The 24,611-nt window shown below is 43.1% G+C and overlaps 1 protein-coding gene across 1 annotated transcript in view; it reads right to left on the bottom strand.

Annotated features, from left to right (window-relative positions):
* The window catches only part of PTPN5 (protein tyrosine phosphatase non-receptor type 5), a 93,497-nt gene extending 69,611 nt beyond the window's left edge, over nt 1–23,886 (bottom strand). The window contains exons 1-3 of the mRNA XM_013957929.2: nt 23,789–23,886; nt 20,512–20,609; nt 18,663–18,823 (exon numbers count right to left, since the gene is read on the bottom strand). The gene's annotated coding sequence lies outside the window, so the exon portion shown is untranslated. The remainder of the gene's footprint in view (nt 1–18,662; nt 18,824–20,511; nt 20,610–23,788) is intronic.
* Nucleotides 23,887–24,611: the final 725 nt, after the last annotated feature.

The raw sequence follows: 24,611 nt of genomic DNA, 5'->3' as shown, positions 1-24,611 counted from the left end.
AATATCCCCATTTTCTGTCCATCTTAGAGCATGTGAATCCTCAGAAGGAAATATCACTACAGCAAGAATAGTTAGGCATCAGTCCTGTCTCTGAAAATGCACACAGCCTGATTCTCCAATGCCTTTTATCTTGCAGTTATTATCAATGCAAGACTGATGTGAAAACAATATTTAGATTTAGCAGCATTTTATATGTACTTTATGCAGATTTAAATGAAATACGCTGAATCATTACTGCCATGTGCCCATGACCATGAGGAAAATCTTGAGGGCAGAATAGTTTTACAGACAGCCAGTCACCTTAAACAATAGAGGCAATACAGCTGCACAACCAGGTCCTTTGTTTTTTAAAACTCGTGTCCTTCGTTACACTGACACGAGCACCTAAACTAGTCACAAGAGCACTTACCCATGTGCATAAGTGTCAGCAAAATCAGGCTCCAAGTTAGAGAAGAATTCAAGGTACTTCATTTTGCTCTGTGTGAAACCCTTAGAGGATGTGTCACAGAGAACTGATAAGCAGTTGCAAAACTTTTGGTAGCAAGTACTGAGCAGCACATTCAGAGCACTTCATGGAAGCAGGAGTGACTCTATCCTGTGCTCTGTATCAGCAAAATCCCACATTTTTAAGCTACCAGGCTGTTTTTCACTGGAAACATTGGCATAGTCTGCCCAGACACAGGCAAAAATTACACATACGATCATCTGGATATGTAGTCTGGCACTGGCAAAGCAGCAAAACAGACTAATGTGCAGGGGCACCATCACAGAAGAATAACACAAATCCAGAGAGTGGTACACAGGATGATAAGAAGGTTTATCTGCTGCTACTGTTCGCTTTTGCCCTTTTCTGGAAAGGATAGAGAATCCGTCCCGAAGAACACGTCACTTCAGCAACCTTTAGCAATGTCAAGTTGTTAGGTGTTTCCTCACTCCATCTACAAACCTGCATCAGAGAAAAGTACTTCATTACAGACAGAAGTCTCAATAAAGTAAACTGGTTTATAAACACAGTGTAAGGTGTTTTTCTGAAAAGGGACTGCATAAACCCACACATTCTCCAACCTTTGTTCCTTGAATTCACTTTCTCCACCTTAAGACAGGTAAATCTGAAGACAGCGCCAAGTCTCCTAGGGCAGATGAACAGCAATGCGTTATTAAAATAAAATGTGTGTATAAGTGGTTTCTGAATTGGGACCAGAAAACCAAGTGTAATTAACCAACTGTGTATAGAGCACAATTTTATATAATGCAAACTACTCATGGACTCTCATCACACCCATTCCACAACTCCCTGTAACTGCTGGTTCACAGAATAACAATTTTTGCTGGTGGAAGTGAAGGAACTGGTATGAGGGATCTAGACACCAACTTTCACAGAGACCAAGTAAGAAACAACAGGTTTTTAAAATGGGGACAGAGCAAATAAATTGAGACCAATCCATATTACATAGGCTAATAAACTGTTCTGTGACAGAAATCTGGCTTTGCTGCTTACTGATCTTGAACTCACAGAAACCAGTTTGTCATCAGATAAAAAGTTATTCAATCCTAAAAGGATATTGACAGGTTCCACCACTGTCAATGAAAGAGAGCCCTGGAAAGAGTCCAAAGACTTCTCCATTTCTTTATCAACAGTGGAATTCTGCTTTCTAAAATAGAGTATGCTTATAGGATGAGCCAGTGAAAGTGTCATGAGCTTGGAGAAGTTCTAGGCCTTGGAACAAACTGAGGAGATCTCTCTATCAATTATTTGATCATCTTTGTCATGTCACAGAACTGGAACCCAGAAACTGGGTTTGGGATTTTGTCTTCGGTTTCCAGTGTCCACGTTTCTAAAGACTCAGCTAAAGAGACTGTCTCCCACCTGTGTGTGTGGAGTTCTTAGTTCAGTGGGTCCTAGATATTCCTTGGAGAATTTAAACAACACTACCATCCAAACAACCAACACTGAAGGTTAGTTTCATGTTGCATTTAAGCTGATCTAACCTTATGTTGCAGCAGAAAGAGATGGATTTCGTCCTGCTCCCTCTCCTCCATTGCATCATATCCATCTATGCACGCAGCATCAGGGCTGCTGGCTCAGCTCCCTGAGTTGATGGAAAACTAACTGGGGGGTGGATTAGTCAGGGTTGCAGGATGGAGAAGGGGAATGCCTTCAATGGACACTTGCTGTTAGTTTAAATGTAATGTGAAATTGCACCTCACTTACAGGGATTTACAGAACCTTCCTGGGCATTCAGCTTAGTAGTGTCTGCATGGGTATTATAACACTACGGCTGAGCAAGTATTAAATGGCATTCAACTCCTTTGTTACAGCGTACTTATCTTTGTTGGAATCTCACAGCCATTTTATCAGAGAGATCAAACCTCAATGAGGGGAGTTGCACACAAAACTCTCCAGCAACACCCCCACTGGAGAAACAAAGGGGTTATTCCAGTGATTAAGCAATTAATGGCAAGCTCAGATCATTACATATGATGCACAAGGCTTTCCTAATCAACATTTAGAGCAATTGCTTGAAATTCTGATGTCACTTGCAATAGATATATCAGCTGGTGGTTTTAAAAACTTGATCATATATTAAAAACTATGACCAATATTGTTTTCTGTGCATAGAGATAAACATCCTGCTCAAGGATCTGAACTCCTATTTAAAAACAAAACCAAACATTAAGAATAAAAAGCACTCAGTATGGTTCTGAGACACATATGTGGCTGCATTGCATATTCCCTGCCTACACTGACAGTGTGGGAGCTCTGTTAGTCATCTAATGCGCATATTTGCTTGGCACAATGCCTTTACTTTCTTTTACAGGCAAGAAGGATGATCACCAGTTTATTGTATTTTTACAACTTCATTGCATGTTCACCAGTCAGTACAACCAGGCCTTCTCAATTTAAACTACAAGCTGTTAGGAGACAGGCAGGGGCAAAGTGAAGCCCAAGGTCCAGAACGTTAAGCAAGTCTGTAAAACCAAGGGTGACATTTTAAGATTTGGGCTGCTTACGTACTTTTTTGGTGGGACCTAACAAAATGTTTATTACCAGTATAGTTCAGAAAAAGGACCTTTTACTGAACAGAAGCCTAATTTAGTTTTTGCTATCATCCCCAACACAGATCCTTCAGCCTGTTTGCTTTAAATAGCCTCCTCTACCTTCATTTTGGCCAAAGCTGGAGCAGAACTTGAATTTCAGTTTCAAGTAAGGAGGCCTTACAACAGCCTTGCCCAAACTACAACAGGATACCAGGTAGGGTGACAAGGATCTCATCCTTCTGGCAGCCCATTTTAACTTAAACAGTTCAAAACATACAACACAGATTTACACTTCAGGTATGATGCTGAGGACAAAATCTGAAGAGAAAGGGAGGCAGGCAGAATCTCCAAGCTCCTCAATACTGTCAGGCCTTGAAGGAGCAACTTTAGCCACTTCCTCTCCCTCTGCCCCGGATGCTGCAAACGAGTATTTTACCAAGAGGTATTTCATATTACAACCTGCCTTTTGTAGAACTAACAGAGAACAAACTCAATCGCATCCTGAGGGAAGGTAGCTTATGCTGTTCATTTTAGACAGCTCAGTGATGAGCCCAATTCAAACACCAGCTACTGTATTTAAGTCAAGGAGAAGTCTCATACCACCCCTCTCCACTGCACAAACTGGCAGGGTTAGCCTTCATGGGCAGCCTGGGACTGCCCTGCAGGACCTCTTCTAACCCCTTTTATTGCTATTTTAAGTACCTGAGACAATATGGGTGGCTTTGTCTCTGCTGTTCTCTGCTCCAGACACACAAAAGTTTGCATTCCCAAGAACTGCAGTGCTTTGGTATAACATTTGCTGAGTGCACTCAGTGGGGCAGCACCTGGCAGAAAGGAATGGCTTTTGACACACAGGAGTTCAGACTAGGTAGGATCTGCTCTGATCTAGGGGAGCTCTACCTTTAAATTCTGTGATGGTAAGAAAGAAGAAATATGTGGGAAGCATCCACAATAATCAACCATCTCGAGTTAATTAGCAATTAATTTAGTGAGCTACTAAAGTCTAGCAAAGATGAATCCTGAGAGATTCTGGTCACAGTTACCCTGATGTAAATCTAGATTAACTCCTAGAGAGAACATCAATCTCCATGACAGTTACTTCAGATTTACACCCAGCTCCTCAGAATTTGTGCACTTGTTTTCACAGCCGTGTGGGAGATCTGTCTCAACACAAATCAGCTCTGCTCTCCTGCAGATTCTGCAAGGTACACACAGTTACATTGCTGTAAAAATCTAACCTCAGTGAAATGTGGAAATGAAATTCTCTGCTCTGATGAAACCTCAGCCACCCACATAACAGAAAAAACCTTGCTACAGAGCCAGCCGCTGCAAGTGGTCACTATATCTTCCTCAGCTCTCAGTCTCTGGGCAGTAAGGGTAATTCCCTCTCACTGGATTTCATGAAAATGAAGCACAAAAGGGGAAGCAACAAAATTACTGCATTCTTCTGCCTAAGACTCTTACAAGGGGTATACTAAGAACACCAGATCCACAGAAGGGCACATCTTTTATTCCAGTCTCACATCCCCACCAAAATCCACACGAGTCTTTCAAGGCTGTCTTTCTAACAGGGTGAAAAGAGGGTAGCACCTTCTGCGCATTAGCACTGCCCCGTGTGACACCCACTGCAGCTGTGTCAAGGAAAATTGATGTGACAAAACAATTGTCCTGCCACACAGTCCTTCTGCCTTCTACCAGTGCCACCAAGGTCTGCATCTCCACCTCTGCACAGCCTTAACTGCCCCTTTCCTTTATCCCCTAAGTTGCCTGCTGGATTTAAATAACATCACATCCCTTCCCACCCAGATGATTCTCAATCCAAATAGCGCAGCACTGCTCATGAAATTCCAAGTTGATTCAGGTAATGAAACTTTTGTATACTTCTGGGGAAGCCAGAGTATAGGCCGTAAGCAAATAGCAGAACAGATCACATGCCAATATACAAATACAAGTGCTGTAATTCTGAATTCAGCATGTGTCCTGAGAACTTGCCAAATGGTTTGTGAAACATTATGGAGAGATATGCAGAACCACCTCTGCTAAATGGCTTAAGTTAACATCACTAAGAGCCCCTTGCATCAGCCAGACTCATTGGCATGGGGACTTTACAAAGCAAACAAAAACCTCCCCATACCAGCCAAGCTTTGAAGGAATCATTCAGATTTCTTCACTCTGCTGACAACTATGCTCACCCTGCAGACCCTAACTTACTCAACTAGTTTTATCCTTTGCAGGGACTGGCTATCAAAAGGATCTGAGAACCTGCTTGCTATTCCTTTGCCCATTTTACACAACAGATGGGGTGAGAGGGTTCCTCAAGATGATCCAGTGAGCTCAGAACACATTCTTCATCCACTAAAAAGGATGTTGCAAAAGTCTATTTTAGAGTGATTTTTTTCATTCTCTAATGTCTATTTGCCAATAGACATTATAGCGGGTTCATGATCCCTCAGGTCCGAGTTCCCATCAAAACAGTTTGACCAGTTTACGAGCAAGCATCATACTAGCAAAGCATAGGGCATGACTACAGGTAGACAAAATTTTCACGGCCCCAGCATTTGCAGAGTTCAAACAGCATAAATCAAGTACATCACAAGGCAGACAAGCTGCAGTAGACTGCACAGAAGAATATATGTCATCACTAAATAAGCTTTTGTCTTGGATAACACTCTGGAATTACAAAAGTAAGTTACTTTCATGGTTAATGGCAGATCAGCTTTTTTTGGAGGGGGAATATTTTGAATCTATTAAATTGCTTGGAAAGGGACAGTGCTAACCATTTTAATAGAGCCACTGATTCATTTAATCTCTTAAAAAAGAGACAGACAGGTTTTAAATGAAAACTAAATTTTCTTGTGTTTAAATGAAGTGACTAGATTTTCAGAAAGTGCTTGACAACCAACAACTTCCTTGAAAACAATAGTAATTTTTAGGGTCGCATACTTTGAAAGGTAATATATAATAGCTAGATAAACATTGAATTTTAAAAGCTGACATTTTAGCTAATTAATTCTGCACAAAAAAAATTCTTCTGCACCAGCCAATTTGGTTTGTACAATCAGACCTCCCAAGAACCAATAAGCATTTAAGAATTTGTCTACAGATACAAGTTCTGTCAGAGTACTGTAGCTGAGAACTTCTGGAATAGCTATTCCAGAACTAATGCATCTGTACATTAAATTGTTTAGATATATTTATTGCACAGTGATGTTATGTGGCTAATCTGTAAGTAGTACAGAATATTTGATCACGTCACAAATAAACCACGTCCTCTTCTGCAAGGAAGCAAAACAATTTAACCTCCAGACATACTAAGAACTAAGTAAATCCTACAGCACGTTATAATGCAAATCTCTACCTCCATAAAATCACTGGGCAGAAATCTAGCTGGGATTATGCATAGATCTCAGGTGATTTTTCTGAACTCAAATGAATTTCACCAACAGGTGAGATAGGAATAGAGTGGTTACTGAGGGTTGGGCATGAATCTCCTGCTTAATTTCTAGAAGACCCACTGGACACTAAGCAGCCAAACAAAAAATCTGTCATTGTACCGTATCTCCAGGATCTCCCCAGCCGACTCATTCCCCTGCCTAAAACACAGCAGAAGGGTGGAAAAGAACTTTTTAACAGAGACAAAAGTAAAATATAAAGTAAAACAGAATCTCACATTATCAAAATCCAAATTCCTTAGTATAGTAGCCAGAGGTAGACTAAAAGCAAAATAAGATGACAATTTGCAAACTGCCATTAAATTTCCAGGAAGCTAATCCACCAAGGAGCATATTGCACCCTTGAGAGCCTTTAATTAAGTGACACATCTGCAATAGGATAGTTAAGGTTGTGTCAGCATTTACATTATAAATCCCTAATTATACTTTAGCAAAACAGTCCTGAAACTTGCTGAAATGTGATATACAAGGTTTCAGTCCAGAAAAAACATCTTTTCTTCTTTTTTAAAGTAAATGTTAAAATCAGTGTAGTTGTGATTTCACATTTTCTTACAAAAATAACAAAAAGACAAAAAGGGCATAACCCTTTCAAGTGCCAAAAGCAGACAATATTTTGGCAGGCACTTAAGGCTGAACCTTGGAGGTGATAAGTGCGCTTAACTCAAATCTCAGTGGGAAATATGGGTGGTTAGGATCTCCAAAGGATAAGGGATTTCCAGTGTCTAGATTTGTATTTAAAACGAGAGTTAAAGCACCCAGTTACTTCTGAGATTTGGACCAGCATCCATCTGTACTTGTTCTGTTGGTTTAGAGAGCTTGATCCTGCTTCTATCACAGCGCAGCTAGTGTCTAGGGTCAAGCAGATAAGCACTATAAACTTCCAAACATTATGAAATATACAGTACATACCATACAAAAGGCTTATCCACAGAATATACTTTGTATTGGATGGAGATTTACTCTTCCCTTGATGTTTGTAAGTGGTATATTTCACGGTGTCTCGCCATTGTTTTTTCAATTAAAAGATGTATAGAATCCAGTTTGGAGCTCCTTCAGCATCCAACCCCATCAGTGAGAGCAGAAAGCACTTACCTGTCTTCTAGTTCCCAGAAATGGGATTGCAGTAGCTGAGATGGGAACAGGTGGCAACGTTAGGCAGCATTAAGAAAGCAGGAGGAACAGACAGAGGCACTTCATGACCATCTGAAACTGCATTAAATGGTCTCAGTACCAAAGTTGGGCCAGTAAAGTCAAAAGTAAGGTCAGTAAGATCGAAGTTAAGGCCAGTACATGGCCCCAGTACCAAGTGGTGTGCCAGCTGCTGAGTGCTTCCATTCTTTGGTGTCCTGAGGTCCAGGCACTGGTGCCCCCAGCTGTCCTGATATCTTGCTGGATATCCTTTAATTCCCATTGCCTCACAAGGGTGCATTTGCACCCAAGAACATCCTCCAGAGAGCCCCTGGAGACCTGGGCTCAGCCTAGTCCTGTCCTGCCTGCAAACCCCTGCAGACTGGCAGTGGGCATGGGAGGACCCCCCCTTTTATCCTGCCCCAGGGCATTGTAACTGTCTTGCCAAGCAATGGCACCATAGCAGGGCCCCAGGGCCACACCACAGCCTAGCCAGGGAAACACGGTGAGCTCCTCCTGAGAGCCCAGTACTGTAGCTCAAAAGGCAGTGGGAATCTGTTACAATGTTACTTATAGAGGATGCTGGGTATAGAAATCAGGGTCCTAGGCCAGGACTCAGGAGCTCCATACCTTGCCTGATATAGACTTCCTAAATGTTTTTGGGCCAGTTGTTTCATCTTTATGCATCTCAGCTTCTCCTGGAAAAGGCAGATCAATGTTTCTGTTCTTCACTGGAGAAGAAATAGGGGCAGAAGGAGAGAAGGAAATCAAGGCTAAAATTAAGACAGTGAAGTATTTGCATACTATAGGCTACAAAAGGGTCACAGATGCACATACAAGAGACATGACCACCCTTAATGTACCCAGGTTTGAAAAACTTATTTATTCACAACATTAAGATCTTGTAAGCCAGCAGTCAAGGCACTCATCCAGACTGGGAATTACTGATTAGAAATCATGCTATAACTCAGAACGACGCCTTTCACTCATTGATGTCTTCCCAGCATAAACTGTGGTGAGCCTGACCTTTTTAGTATAAACCCCCTCTTTCTCCAGACAGGCTGAGTTTATTAGCACAGCAAGTTGATCTTAAGTGCTTTCATCAGACAGTGGATAACGCTCTAGACATTTGCTTGTTTCCACCATTGTATCAAATGGCATCTATCTGTAGGCTAAGCAGTCCTCTATTCAGGTTAAACAGACCTCTATTCAGGTCTGTTGGGTTAATTTACCCCACTGATCTTGGGGTGCCACACATCACTGAGGGTAGCACAACTGGTTACTCCAGAAAGATGAATGCAGGAGCTCCAACCATCAGCGTATCACTACCGTATCCATGTGGCCTATTGCTGCCGCAGTCTTAAAAAAAAAAAAAAATCAATGAGTTCTTCAAGGAATACACAGACATAACACTCAAAGCAAACAAAGCTGCTGGCAATACTGTTTGCCTCTCTCTGGACACAACCTCAAGTCATGTCAATACAGAACAGCAGCTTTTGCTGCTGAGAAGAGTATCAGGATCCTTTCAAACAAAGTGTGGACAGACCTTGAAATTTTATAACCTGCAAACCACTGCTGATGCAGTCTGATCTTGTTTCCTCTATGATCTGAGGTATTTCTGCCATCAAGTTCAACATGAGGAGGAATTAAGCTTCATTTTGGGGTAACTTCTGAGCTCACCTTAGGCCAAGTTGTGTGAAGACTCTAAGCCCCGCTTAGATACAAAGACCGGGATACAACTGAAGGGAGTGCTTAGTCTTTCCAGCTCTAGCACTGACATGGTTTTTGGCTTTTTCTTTTCTGTGCAGCAGTTAACACACCCACAGAAGTGAGATGGCATACACACAGAAACAAAGGTCAGAAAAGCTGTTTATGTAAGGCCCCTTCTTTAAGGAACTACCTCACGCAAAGGGGAATATCAGCAGATGGGACTCTGCTTCAGCATCACAGTCCTCAAACGTGAATGCCTGGTTCTACTGGTGGGTGTAGAGGGGGATGAGAACAAATCACAGTCTTATCCTTTCCAGCCCTTGCTTTTCATGGTATCCTGCACACAAAAGATGCAAAAGAGAAACAACTTCTTTTGCCTTCCAACCCCCTTGCTTCCAAAAAACCCCCAAGAAAACAAAAAAACACACCACACACTCACCACATCAACCAATGTCACTGACAGTCTGCCAGCAAAAGGCTTAGAAATCCTCAAACAAAATGGATTAAGCACTCAGAATTATCATCAATTAACAGCTCTAAAATGACGCATAAGAGATTAGCACAGCAGAAAAGCTTTAAAATTTACACTGATCTAAGGTCTGAGACCAGTTCTTGAACAGTGGAAAAAAATACTTCACTAGGACAAAAAAAAAAAAAAAAAAAAGACCCACAGTATCACGTAAATCGCTATGATGAGCAAGCAAGGCTTTATCTAACCTGAAAGGATAGCAGGATCTCAGTTTTCTACTGATCTCTAGTCTGGTAGTTTATGAAGCATCAACTCCTAAAGTCATAGAGCAACTGAATAAGAAAGATGCCAATCACAAGCAGGTAGGTGCAATACCAAAGTTTCGTATTTCAGGAACTGGGCTAGAAACGGTTTGACAGATTAATGCAGCAGTTTCCAGGCCCAATACTGGTTTCAAGTTAATTCCAAATACCAGCTGTGTTCTCAGAAGCAGAGAGCACAACATTCATAGCTCTCAGTTGCAGAAGAGGAACAAAATCCAGAAACAAATGATTCTATTTACATATTCTATAGTGGTGACCATCAGTTCATGTCCATCCATGATAAAGCCCCTTATTAAGGAGGCATTATGTTTCCCCCCCTCCTATTACTTATAGTGAAATCTCAACAGCTGATCCATTAGAGGCTAATAATATTCTAGGCTAATAGTCTTTATAAAGCTTGATCCCAGGGATACTGCATGTCATGACATCAAAGTTAACTACAAACACCACCACAGGCCTTAAAAACTGTATTTTTGTCCAAATCTAAATAAGGGCTACAAGTTACCACTGCTGTTAATTGTATTTGAGGCTCTCTGAAATATTATGAACTAGAAGACTTTGTTATCAACATGTGAAAAATTGTCATTACTAGAAATTCTTGTCTCTTCTAAACCCACTGAATACCATGCTTAAGGAGAAATACAAACCACATGCATTACAGTAAAAGGACTAAAGAAATCAGAACCGCAGTATCTACCTCAGAGTATTTACTCCTCAACTCAGAAGCCATACAACCAGATTTCTTTTCCAAATTCATGTTAGATGGCACATCACCTACTGTATTAAAGCAATGAAGTTAAATATTGGGAAGAAAGTACAAAAATATTTGAAGCAGTCTCATGCAGTAATTTCTAGATAACTTCCCTGGCTCTAGTTATTTATACGTCATCCTCAATTATCTGGGGTGTGTTCATCTTCAGGTCATCACATACTGAACTCCCCTGATTTACCTTAACTGACACAGGTAATTAGCTCCCCTGAGGTTCTGAACTTCCTTCTCATTATTACTCATATTTTCTGACCTGGCTACTTGTTTCTGCTGATGCACTCAGCTGCCACTAGTTTTACACTAAACACAGATTTCTTCCAGCTAAGCTATTCACTGGATTTATGGACAACCTGCTGCATGCTGAGTCTTCAGAAATTATGAATGTAGGCGATTCGATAGCTTCCAGGAAAACACTGCCTCTTTCATACTTGGACAACATCAAACAGAAGCTGCTCATCTGAGAGGATATGATGGACAAACGGCAGTTTGTGCTTGCTTGGTTTGAAGCCTTGGTGGCAGAAGGTTATTGGGCTCTATGAGACAGATACACAGCTAAAAGAGACGATATTTGGGCTGGAGAGACAACAGACACAAATGGAAAGAATGAGAGCTATGCACAGAGCAGCAGAGAGTGGTACCAGCTAAGAAAGATGAAGCAAGAAAAGACAGCACAACTAGGAAACTCTATTCCAAACTGGAAACATCCAATTTCAAGGACAGTACATCAGCCCGGAGATCCACTCCTGATTTCTAGTTTTGTTCAGTACCAGCAGTCTCGGGATTAAGCGGGGTGCTTTGGTAGAGCAAATGATAGCAGATACTGTTCCAGCTAGCTCTGGACTGTCTCCTTTTCCCGATATATTCGGCATTCTCACAGGCACAGCATTACAAAACCCAAGCCATCAGACAAATCCATGCCAGTAGTCTGTGACAAAACACAGTAAAGCCAGAGATTGTGTTAGCAGGACCTGACTTTTAAGCAAGCTTGCCAGGCAGAAGAGAACTGCTTTCTAAATCCTGAGTACGTGGATAATAGCCTCCTCAGTTCAAATGAAGGAACCAGCACCATGCCTTAATCAGTCTCTTACCACTGGCACAATTAATTTTTCAGGTTAAAAAAACCCTTTATGTAACATTAGAGTCATGACCAAAACCAACACACAGCAACAGTTCTCAGTATAAGCTAATGTAACGTAATCTAATCCATCAAAGGATAACAGAATGCGGACACTGATGTTTCAAGCTGCATAGAATACACTGCAGGTAAAACACATCATTGCTTAATTACTGATCTCCCATTATCCAGCCTCACTACAAAACTTACCGAGCAGTGATTCTCCATTTGTTATCTGCTGCCTGCTGGCAAGACGCAAAACTGTGGCAAATGGCCAGAACTATATACAGCAGTGAAGTCTACAGTGTTTTCAATTAGGAGCTTGAGGAGCTAGAGTGCCAGAGAGTGTGTACCACATTTAAAGGGATAAAAACAAAGTGGTTTTGTCTAAAAAAGTCTGGGAGATACACTGTTGTACACGATGCTTAAAGTTCAAAAAAGATAGGCTAAGAACCAATGGCAGCGCCCACTTTAGGAAAAAACATATAATTTAGGCACTAGAGATGTTAAAGTGTAAATTACTTAGCATGAAGAAGTGTTGCACATGCTTGTAATAATTTACCACAAATAAAACAGCACTTAAGGGTCCGAAAACATGCTTTAAAACAATCAATAATGGGCTAAAATAAACACAGCATTCAGGCACTCAACTCCTCACGTACGTCAGTGCAAGCTAGGTATCATGAAGGTATGCAAGGGAAGTCCTTCTCTAAGTTAAAATGAAGAAGTTAACTATTTCAATTAGGTGGCCATTCTAAATGGGCTTGGAAACGTGGGAGCAATCACCAGCAGAATAAAACAGCCATTACACACTTTTCAGTTATAGGATTTGTTACAGCAATTCACAAAGTTTCCAGCAGTTTCACAACAAAATAGTCACATCTGCAGTTCCACAAAAATCATCATGTCGGTGCCAAAATTTCATCTTATGAATGTTTGCAGGCTCTGATTTCCATGTTTAGGAAAGGACTGAAACAAGTCAATTAGCTAAAATTATTTCACCGCTCTGGCTTGCTATTCTCAAACTTAAGGAACGAACCGTTTGGTCAGTGTAGTGGAATGGTGGCAATGATTTATACCAACAAGAGAGAGGCTCCACTCCTAAAGGAGACAGAGAAACCCAAGCCCCAAGCTGGTAAAGTGTGCTGCTACCAAACAGAAAATGAGGGAATAGATGTTGTTGCAGCATGGAAGATGTTCTGATAAAGAAATCAAAAAAACTGGCCATACTCAACAAGTCAAGGCACAGGAGGAAAGCAGCAAGCAGCATGTCCTTGTTCCTAAAAGGAAACTGACTCTGCAAAACCATCAGAAAAATGTATTGGTCCAGAGACAAAATGGATTCCCTTTCCCAGAATGTCTGGATGATGCTAGAAAAAAAATATTAAGTATGTTATATTCACCTGTAAATTAAAGAAAAAAAAATCAAACAGGCAAGTGTAATTCTGTAAGTTGACAGTAAATTCAAAGGCAGTATTATATGTTCAAGGGATAGAGTATGCCTCAAGTAACATCTCTGGCAAAACAAGTACTCTCTCAGAGGGCCTGAATCAAGATGCCTAGCTAGCTTGCAAATCTCCTGACCTAAACAGTATGACCGAAATCTTGCAAGAGTGGAGAAAAATGAAACCTCAAGCCCATAAGAACTCTCACTGCCATTAGCAGGCCTGCAGGAGCCTGACTGTTATTTATTATTGTATGGGACCACAAGCCTGTATTTTATATAGCCTGAATTTTGGTCAAGTCCAAGAGACCTCTATAACATGCAAAGTCTAATGAACTATTGAGAAACACATGGAATATATGCAGGGAAATCAAGCTACCCACCTTTTGAGTGATAACCAGCAGAATTTTAAGAATAAATCTCCAGAGCAACTGTGTGGAAAAGCCTCTGGGGCTGGTGTGCTGTCACTACATCTGCATACAACAACTGTCAGCCTACAACCCATGGACTGCTTGTGACAACCCAATTTTCAGACACCAGACGGGAGAATAGAGCAGGTTCAATGGACTGTTCTGCTCCCAAGTGCCATTCTCCACCAGAAAAGAAACCTCTCAACTCCTTCTCTCCCAATCCCATTACCATTAATTCACAATTGTCATTCTGCACACACGAAGTAAGACTGCAGTCTTGGCAAGCTGATGGGAGGCAGGAATGGGGCTGCAAGATACAGTCTTTCTTTAAGATTGAAATTAGATAAGCATCTGTCTGCCTGCCTGTCTGCCAAAAAAGGCTGGTTAAGCCTATCTAAACTTTTGGAATCCTGCCTTCCGAGTCATTCCAAAGCCTGCTATACTCCACTGGGGCCTTCCCCTTGATTTCACACCCATAAAGCATTCACCTCTACCTAAAGAAGTCTGAAACGCTGCTGGTTGCTAAAAATCTCCTGGCATTGAAGTGGAGGGAAGAAACAAGCTAGTAATTGGAATGACCTGCTTTTACAGACTGCATGTCATCTATTATGAAAATAGTTATTATTTATAGCACCTGAGAGATACATTTCAGAACAAAGACCCCCCTCCCCATTGTGCAAAACTCTTAGCATATTTTTCAGTAATTTTGGTTTTATTCAATGGTATTTGTAAAAGCTCTCTGCACCTTTATAAAATGCCAACATTTTCAAAACATTCCTAACAATCTCTAAGATGCCATTAGTGACTCCCGCCACTGCCAGCATTACAAACAGAACATATTTTCCAGTGGAGGGGAGTGGCAACTCTCTGTAGGGAGAAAGAAAATGGTTGTCTCTGTGCTCAGGGCAGAAAGCATCAGGACTGCCACCTTCTGGAGGGCAGAATTAGTGAAAAATGAGATGTAATCTTATTTTGGAAGTGGCTCAATGGATAGGTTGTGTATGAGCAACTAAGTATCATGTGATAATAAACTTCAGATTAAAAAAGAATTCATAAATCATGTTTAGTGCTGTTAATAGCCTCAAGAGTTAATGTCTTCCAGCGCGGCTTCCTATAAATAGTCCACAAACACACCAGTCCTGGAGGGCAAAACCTTCCTTCAGAGATTACAGGGAAGGGGCAAGCCACAGATCCCAGGCAATCTTGGACTCTGCAAAGCCTAGCAACACTGGAAAGCCACCAGTATTCCAGTGGCTTGACTATGCCTTCACTGCAAACAAAGCAAATCATCAGTCACAAGGGAAAGCTGATAAAAGCACCAGATGAAGCAAGGCTGGTTTTAAAGGGTTATCAAATCTCTGAAAGAGGCCTGTGCATGAAGCAGTGCCTGAGATAATTCTGTAATTAGAAGACATGCTCCGAATTTCCATGCCTACAGGCTTAAAATTTCTTGCAAGGCCTACTGGTTACAACATGAGGAAAGCAAGAACTGTGACACTGAAGAAAGTTGCTAATCGCACTGGCTAGAATTCAAACGGTGTAAAATTAATTGGCTGTGGCTCCTGTTGGGCTGTTTGGCATTCACAAGAGAAGGCATAGGGAACCGCCTTCCGGGGACCTGTACAGATTTCTGTCCTGCCAGCTGTCTGGCTGCAAGAATGTCTAGCTTCTGTTTTAGAGGAGAGATGACAAATGATTTGAAAAACTGAGTTTACCTCTTCAGGAGAGGAGGTGTGGACACTGTCTTCTGCATAAGATATCTCATCCTTGGGCAATACTAGGGAGAAATCCAGATATCAATCCAGAAATGAGTGGATGCTCTGGATTAGGAGCTCAGCCTCCAGAGAATCAGAGGTGTGGGAATATTTCTCCTACTGTAGTCATAAAAGGTGCGAATTGTTTAAGGGACTGAAGATGTAAATAAGAACAGAATGATGCACAAGTGCAGGCTGTTCAGAGGAGTAAAAGACTCCTTTGAGGCTTGTACTGAGGAGATGCAAATTGAGGCCTGCTGAAGAAGGAAGTTTCTGGTTGTGAGGAATGGTATGACTTTCGTGGTATTGCTTGTGTTCCTGTTGTTTAAAAGAGCACGGCCTTCAGAGAGAATATGACAGAAAACCTGAAATGAAGAGCAACACAAAACAGATCCTGGTCTATCTCTGTTGGCTTGGCAGCATTGTCACCTCAGAAACTGTGCAGTCTGTCTTTGGCTAGAGACCCACAGTATTAAACACCGAGACTTGCTGGCCAGTCAACAGAGCTCTGGGCAACTGAAGGCCAGTAAAGGGCAACTGAGGCATGGACTGAGTGAAGCTTCAGAACAAGCCAAATACACCCCAAAACAAAAGTATACATTCCTACAAATGAATTCATCCTCCAAATTCATCAAAGTTGCCCCACCAAGAAGTGAAATCAGCAGAGAGGTAAACTACACATTAAAATGGTAGCATAAGTATGCTGCAGTTTTAATACTGAAAGAAGTTATGCACAGACTTAATATTAGCAAATACAAATGGCCCTGTTAGCTTGAATAGAATCCTCTTCAAGAAGTGCAAGTTTCAAGTTTCTCCTTCTAAGAATGTTAGAAACAATAGGAGTAGGTTATAAAAGAAACAACGCAAAGAGAGATATAGAAAGACATGGAATAACTGAAACAATATATATAATCATATATATATATTCATATATATATAAAATATATAAATCCAAATTAAATCTCAATAAAGTCATTGTTTTCTAAAACATTTTCAATTTAAACTTCAATTTCAATTTTTAAAAAAGGACAGTCATGATTTTAGATTATTTTTTAATTTGCAGGCCAACACTGAACTTGTTGCAATACTTCCTTTAACTTTCGTTTGCAATGTTTCAACAGGTTGATGTAGTCCCACAGTGCAAATATTCCAGTGTCGAACACTTAGGAGCTTGACAACACCAATTACAATGCTTTTTATTACAAAGGAAATTAAAAATACTTACTGATTTTTACCAAAACTCCTACAAATCATTAAAAAATATATATATTTTTTAAGGACAAGTTCCTTCAAGCATCCTGTTTGTCGCTCTGCATGCAACAGCCCCTATTGTCCCATGTCTACTCCTTTACTGATTTTAAACAATTTTACACTTTTACCAACATAATTTTAGAGTCTAGTGCTATCCCTATACCAATTTTTAGCATCTAATTCTTAGTGACATATAATATACATTAACTTTAACTGTACTGCTTAAGTTTTGAGTAGAGGGTATGCATCTCCACACACACAAAATTCAGGATTCAGCAAGACTCTGATTTGTAGGTATAACTCTGCTGATTTAAATTACATGGGCATCAAGAAATAACATATATCACAGGATCACTTCTCTGCCGTGCTGTTAATATAAGATCCCTCATTACCTGAATAAAAAGCTACAGCTCTAATCAGAAAGTCTTCTACCACTGTTCAAAATGGCTATCACTATACATAAATATGAAACAAGAGTGGATACGTAAGAAGAAATTTAATCTAAACTTATCACATTGGGCTTACAGATAAAAATATGTATCTTTACCAAAGCATATGTGCTTTGAAGATCTCTGTATGTTTGGTTACACTTAAACTTGCATTGTTACTGGGCTTCTTTTTTTGTTTTATTCTTCTGCTCCTCTAGGTTTAGATGTGATTTCCCCAACTATCTGCAATAGTAATTTATATCTAAGAGTATTTCTACACAGGGGAAGCTACCAGAATAGCCATTCTGAATATTTACAGTCGTATGCCTCTCCACGTTCGACGTCTGGTTCTGGAAAAGGTGTGTGCATAAGGAAAATAAGCTCGGTAAATTAATGTTAGTACATTTCTGCAGGTAAATTAGTCCTGTTTCACAACCAAATATATGTCTTCTGCATTTCTCAGGGTCACAGGAACAAATGACAGGATTTGATCCCTCTTGCTTTACAACTAGAAACATACTTGGTGAGATTACTTACTGCATTTACTCTTTCTTACAAGAACTGTTTAATGAAGGTGAAAGGAAATGGAAGCCTGAGATAGAATTCTTCCCCTTTTTGAAGTGGAAAAACCTAAATCCACGGGACTTGTAGTTTGCACTAAAAGATCTATTAATACTGATTTTTTCCCAATAGTAGTTATCAATCTTGTATCTGCCAAGCATAGTGTTATTTTTGTATTTAATATAGGAGTTACAATGGTGTAATGTACTTCAAGTGCAATATGCAGTATTAACATTCTAGTCTCCTGACTTGTAAACTGCTCCCTGATGACAGGTCCCTATACTGCAAAAGCCTCAGTGGTAAAAAGACTCTGTAAGGGTACAGGCATCATTCATGTGAAATATTTTGCATATTTCATGATGTTAATGATTTCATGACTGTTGGCAACTGCAGCTTCCAAACACAGCCTGCTGCAAGTGAACCAATGCCTTATGAACTCACAGCTTTGGAAATGGAGACTCCTTCAGAACCAGTAGTTTTAGTCATGCTGTAAAACTTAAACTATCTATTTCCTAGCTTTCTTAGCAGTTCTAGAAATTAAGAAGTTCAGAAATGATGGGTGCCAATCTCAAGTTCACCAGGGTAAATAAACTCTACTTCCTCTAAAGAACATGGATTCAATTTACACCTGCGTATACAGAATATCAAACCCACCAAAGAGAAACTAGTCACTCCATAGTCATATTAATGTAACTGAACAGAAAAACACATTTGCACAGGTCCTGAAAGCAAACTCTAGCCCACTATTGAATTTCTTAGGTGCAATAACTTCTTGTAAAGTGAAGGATATCTAGTCTTCCTTAGACTTACAATTTCAGACTAGACTATGGTGTCATCTTATGCTGTCAGTGTCTGCCAGGTACTCTGGAGCTCTATCCTCCATCAGCTTCTTTAAGGAACATTCTTATCTTGCACAAAACTGCTGTCTTCAGAGTTCTGGGTGCTCCTCAGCACTTCTAATGAAACATGATCTGTGGACAAAGTGAATGGTAGAACAATTCTAGTGAAACATGAAGTACAAAATTTTTAGTGGTTTAAGAAAGCAGTGTAATTAAGACTAGCTGTGTCATAGCTTATGCAGTTTGATAGAGAGGTGTATACAACAGACTTTAGTTTGCATTATTCTAGTTAATGGCATGCTGGCTGTGTGTGAGACAGTAATGCCTATGGGCAAAAAAAATAGTCTCTGCACCTTGCAACTATCAATAATTGTTTTCACTGAAGCTTTCAGAACCTATACGGACAGTAGTTCATATCCAGGCACATCCAAGAGTACTGAGTTTGCATGCTACACAGTTAGAATAATGCAAATACATATTATCCTAAACAAATTCATACATGTAAAATATATTACATGTAGTTAGCATTCTTTTTTATTTTTGTACTCGTTGCTATGTGAGCCCAGCATCATGTACTCAACTCTTTTCAAAAAGAGGGTCTAAATGGCTTTTTTATAATGTAGTGATTGACGAGGCCAGTCTGAAGGTATTTATCTGACACTATATATGGGAGATTATAGTCTACCCATAACCTAACTGGGCTGCTTATACCTGCAGGGTGAGTTTGTGTCAAAAACTGGAGCTGCTAACCCATGCAGTTGTGTTCACATGTCACTTGTAGCAGAAATGCAGAAGGTTGCACTAGCTAGGTGTTACATGAGCAAGCACAGTAGCAAAACATAGAACCAAACTAATTATGATAAGGAATTAAGAAGAAAACAAGAAACTAACACCTTTCTGCAATAATTAAGTCTGTTTAGAATATTTGAGGGAGCTACCCTCAACCTTAAATCAGCCATGAAGGTCAGACTGTTAATTTCTAAATCACTAGCCTCTTAGAACTGCAAACAAGGACTTGAGCCCCACTGAAATGAGTTATGCAAGGCTGCTCTTGCCCTGGACAGGTCAGGATTTAGGTTATGTGCAGCAGATCACAAAGCAAGGAAGGGCTAAGAGAAAAAGACACAAACCAAGCACGTACAGAACCACATATAATTCTAGCTGGTCAAAATCAAGGGTCTTACAACACAAGCTCAAATCTGACCTCTAACGTGCAAATTACTGCCATACTCATTCTTTAAAATGTTGCTTGAAATCACAGATCAGGTTGGTTCCATACCATTTAAGGATGGGGAGTCTGAAAATACTGAACTGAAAGAATTACTGCGCCAGAGCTCCCCAGTGGAATAAAATGCCCTGTTGCTTTCCATAGACTTGCAAGACCCTTTCCTTTTCGGAATATCATGACTCACTTGCAATGCAGTAGCATATAAAGGGCCAAAGGTGCCAAGTACATTACATGTAATGAAGTTTCTGCCTGTTGTATGGCAAGAAACAGATGACCAAACTTCCATAAGGTGATAAATTATGCATGTGGAAGAGAGAAATGTCTTTTTTGCTACTGTTTTTTTGCCCCTTTGAGTCATTTCTTGATGTTAAACTTATTTATCAAAACAACATGAAAGTGGGGCCGGAGGGAAGTAATCAGGGTCTCCTCTGACCTTGTTCTGCTGAAAGACGCCAGTAGCACGAGTCAGTTATTCAGTGCTTAAGATCCACTTGAATGTTTAGTCTGCAAGGAGTCTCAGACATCCTCTAAAGTAGAAACATTGTGTTTACATCTAAAAGCTAAAACTAAATTCTACAAAGTGTCAACTTACACTGAGAGCCCATGCCCTATTACAGGATGAGCTTAGGGGTCACATCAGTCACACTTTGCTACAGTCTGCACAGGATAACAAGCAAACCCAAAGAGAACCTGCAATAACAAAACTCCCATTAATTTTGTGAAGATACAGCTTTTTAAAAAGTACATGACAAAATCCCAACTCAGAAAGCCTCTTCTGCAAAAACCTTCAGGGCTTGAATCTTCACTGCCTCTTCTGCCTTTTGACTCAACATCCCACAAGACAGAAAGATCTGAAACCTCCTGACTTTTGGTGAGAGTTTTGTTTGTGGACAACGGCAAGATCCATTCAAGCAAGTGGAATTCTTTTACACAGTCTGTTAGACAAGTTAACTTATTTTATTCTGGAAACAGAATTTCCTTTAAATTTGTGCATTAACTTCACACCTTTTGTTGAACAAACTTAACTTTCCTGCACCACCTTTGTGCTGAGAAGCCCTAAATGGAGCTAATGATACCAGGAAAACAAATCCTTGCTTTTAACACAGGATTTCTCAGTCTATCTGAGGGACTTACACTTCTGTATTTGTCTGATTTTTTAGGCAGAGGCAGGAAGAGTCAGAGGAAGATTTTTTTTTTCCTCCTGTGTTGCAAACCAGTGTAATCGTCCCTCCTGTTGCAACATCTGCCTTTCCAGACACAAAGAAGGAACAATGAGGAAAGCATCCTGCTACATAATGCAATTTTGAGGTCCAGAAGACAAAATGCTCGCAAATAACCTTTTCTGCCTTTTTATCCCCCCCCCTTTTTTTTTTTTTAGCACAAAATGCATCTCCTAATGGAAGCAAGCTCTTTCATTTCAAACCAGTTTAGGCACTTAAAAACTGAATGAATTTATTTGCTTTTCTGCTTTGTACCAAATCACTATTGATATTAATATCAACATCAAAAGATGCATGCTATAGTCATTCAGTTTGCATTCCTATTGTATCTGCTAGCATTTATTGCACGTGTTACTAAAATGCTGGCTTCGCTATTTCAAGTCCCTTGTTCTAGCTTTAAATGCACAACACCCAGTTAGCAACTATGTCTGCAGTGGAGTGACAAACATTTCAAAGCTTAGCCCTTAAACCATTGTGATAATGCTAAGCGAGAAGTAAAAATCAGCAAAAATCTACAAGGAATAATATATATTCAATTACAGCAAAATGGATTATATGAGTGAACATATGCTTACCTTCCTGCACATACCTACAGAAACCCGTGGGACTCATTATATGCATATGTAAAAAGAGAGTTCTGGGGTCCATTCTATTCACACTCAAACCAATAGGCTAAATTTCCTCTATCTTGGTGGGAAAATATTGAGCCGCAGAACAATGCTGGTCTTCAGCTATATAACCCTAAATCAAACCTATCAATGCAAACAGCAGCAAAAGCACTACATTCTGCTACTCCGAAGGCACAAAACTGGAAAATGAGTGCAAGGAAAGTGGAGATAGATTTTTTTTTTACTTCAGATATTACACATGGTAAAATTCAGCACTCTATCTACTGAGATTAGTGTAAGCTCTGGATCTATCCAACGAATTTCATCCATTAAGTACCTGATTTATACAAGAAAGAAATTATCTCACGTTGCCTGATAAAACACTGAAATAAAACCTGAAAAATGCTTTCTCAGTACATATAACAATCATGAAATAAGAAGAGAGAGCAATGCTGCCACATTTCTTTTGAATCAATAATTTATTGTTCTAACACAAGCACAGAAACTGATGCTCAGATGTAAATCTTTGCCAGTCAAGTGGCAACCGCTGGAGCTGGATCCAAATCTCAGGAACTTAGTAAATAATGTTGCAGTGCAGAAGGCTTAAGCTACTAATTTGTTTTTTCCTTTCCAGATGCAATACAAGAATCAGACAAACATACCATTGTATGATAGCACAAGCGTAAGTAAAGTTTGAAAATTTGCTCTTAATCGCAAAAAAAAGCTCACAGAGTACATCGTGAAGCCTCTGTTCTGCTCCCTTCCACCAGTCACTTCATACCACCCCGTAATTCAGGCAAAACCCAGCTGCACACAAGTCTCCGGCTTCCCAGCACCTCATTGCCTACCAGACGAGCCGTGCTGCTCTCAGCACCGCCACCTAGCAGGACGCGGCGGCGTACCCCGGGCCGACCGCCGCACCAGCCCGAGCGGCAGCAGGGCTCCGCCAGGGCATCGCAAAGCAGCTGCTGCTGCTGCTGCTCGTATTTTAACTGCGGCCAGGTTAACTACCGACTACGCTTATTTAAAAGCGCCCCCCCGCCCCAAACTCCCCAGCCTTTCCTCGGCTTCATTATGTTCATCCAGCCGGAGCAACGACGCAAATAAAGCGGCGTCTGCTTCGCGTGTTTTAGCACGTTAGGAGGGAGACAAATTCACAGAAAAGCCCCCGACCTTGGGCACACCGCCACCCCCCCTCCCCCGGGCCGGGCGGGGAGCGGGCGCTAGGAGGCCCCGGGGGCGCGGGCGGCGCTGGGGGGAGCCGCTCCCGGCCGCCCGCCCCCTCCCTCCTCCTTGCGGACTCGGGGGCAGCCGCGAGGGGAAGGCGGGCGCGGGGGCTGCCCGCCTCCCCCCGCACCGCCGCGGGCGGCTCGCCCACCTCCGCGTCCCCTCCTTCCCCGGGGACCAGGCTGCTGCGGCTGCTCCCCTCCGCGGGGCAGCCCCGGACGGGGCCTGCCCTGCCCTGCCCTGCCCGTCCCCGCCGCGGGCGCAGCCGCCCCCCGCCGCCCCGCCGCAGCCTTACCTCCCCTCCGCCGCCGCCCGCAGCTCCGCCGCCGCCCGCTGCCCCCGGGGCCCGGCGCCGCCGCCCGCCCCCACCTGCGCCGTCCCGCCCAGCGCGGCGCTCAGGTGCGCAGGGAGCACGAAGGCAGAGCCGCCCGCCGCCGCCGCCGCCGCCGGGCTCCGGGGCCCGCGCCCGCTCCCTGCGCCGAGCCCCCGGCCCCGCTGCGCGCCGCGCCGCGCCCGCCGCAGCCCCTCCCCGGCCCCCCGCGGGGGGCGCGCGCGCCGGGCGCCTCCCTCCGCGCGACCGTTACGGCCGTTAGAACTTGCCCCGCGCCTCTCCTCAGAGCCCGCTGCCGCCCCTCCCCCACCCTCCACCCCCCTCAGCGGGGCGGCCGGGACCGAGGCCGGGGCCGCACCGCGCCCTTCGGCCTCCCCAACTTCCCCAGCCCCCGGCAAAGCCGCGGGGACGCCCGCCCGCTCCCCGCATCGCCCGGCCGGCGCCGCGGGGCCCCCCGCGCCCGCCGCCCCCGCCGTCACGTACGCGCAGGGCTCGCCGCTTTCGCGAAGACAGAGCAGCCGCGAGTCCCCCCTACCCACACGCACACCGCCGCCGCCGCTGGAAGGGGGTAGGTAGGAGAGCGGGAGAGGAGCCCCCCCACGGAAAGGCCTGTGGGGCAGAAGTGCCCCCCCCGCCTCCGCAGGTGCCCCCGGGAAGGGCTGCGAGGCTGGCAGCAACAACAGCCGCCCCCTCCCCCGGGAAAGCTGCGCTCCCTCCTTCTCCCTCGCTCGCCTTCTTCTCAGCTCGCCGCCTTGATTGACAGGAAGCCTTTCGGAGGCCGCCCACACGCGCTCTCCTTTTCCCTGAATCGCAGAGGGCGATGGCGAAGGAGCTAAAGCATGAATGAAACCGGCCGCGGGAGCGCCGGCGAGCAGGGCACGGCCGGAGGGGGCCGGCGCCAGCCCCCGGGGCAGCCGGCTGCCGCAGCGTGGGCCGCGGGGGGCGGCCCGGGCCCGCAGCGGGGCCCCGGGGGGGGTCGGCCCTGGGGGGCGGTAGGGGCCGCACACGCTTCCCCCCCCCCCCCCCCCCCCCCGGGCACAGGCTCCCGCGCAAGCTGCGGTGCAGCACAGTGCTCACGCCTGCAGTAAGTACGCCCGCAAATACGGCATATTCGGTGGTCAGGAGTACCGTGGGTAGCCCTGCAGCAGGGCAACTGCACCCACGCGGGCTGTGTGCCCGCTCTGCAGGCGGCCACGGATCAAGAGTGGTCCCTCCCGTCCCCTCTGTTCTTTCAGCCTCTCCTTGCAGAGCCGACTGAGGCAGCCACACAACTACCCCTCCCCAGGTGTCTGTTATTGCCATTTGG

This window comes from Apteryx mantelli, chromosome 4 (assembly GCF_036417845.1).
Source record: "Apteryx mantelli isolate bAptMan1 chromosome 4, bAptMan1.hap1, whole genome shotgun sequence".
Lineage (NCBI taxonomy): Eukaryota > Metazoa > Chordata > Aves > Apterygiformes > Apterygidae > Apteryx > Apteryx mantelli.
Note: the sequence above shows the minus strand (reverse complement) of the source record. Positions and strands in the feature narration are given on the sequence as shown.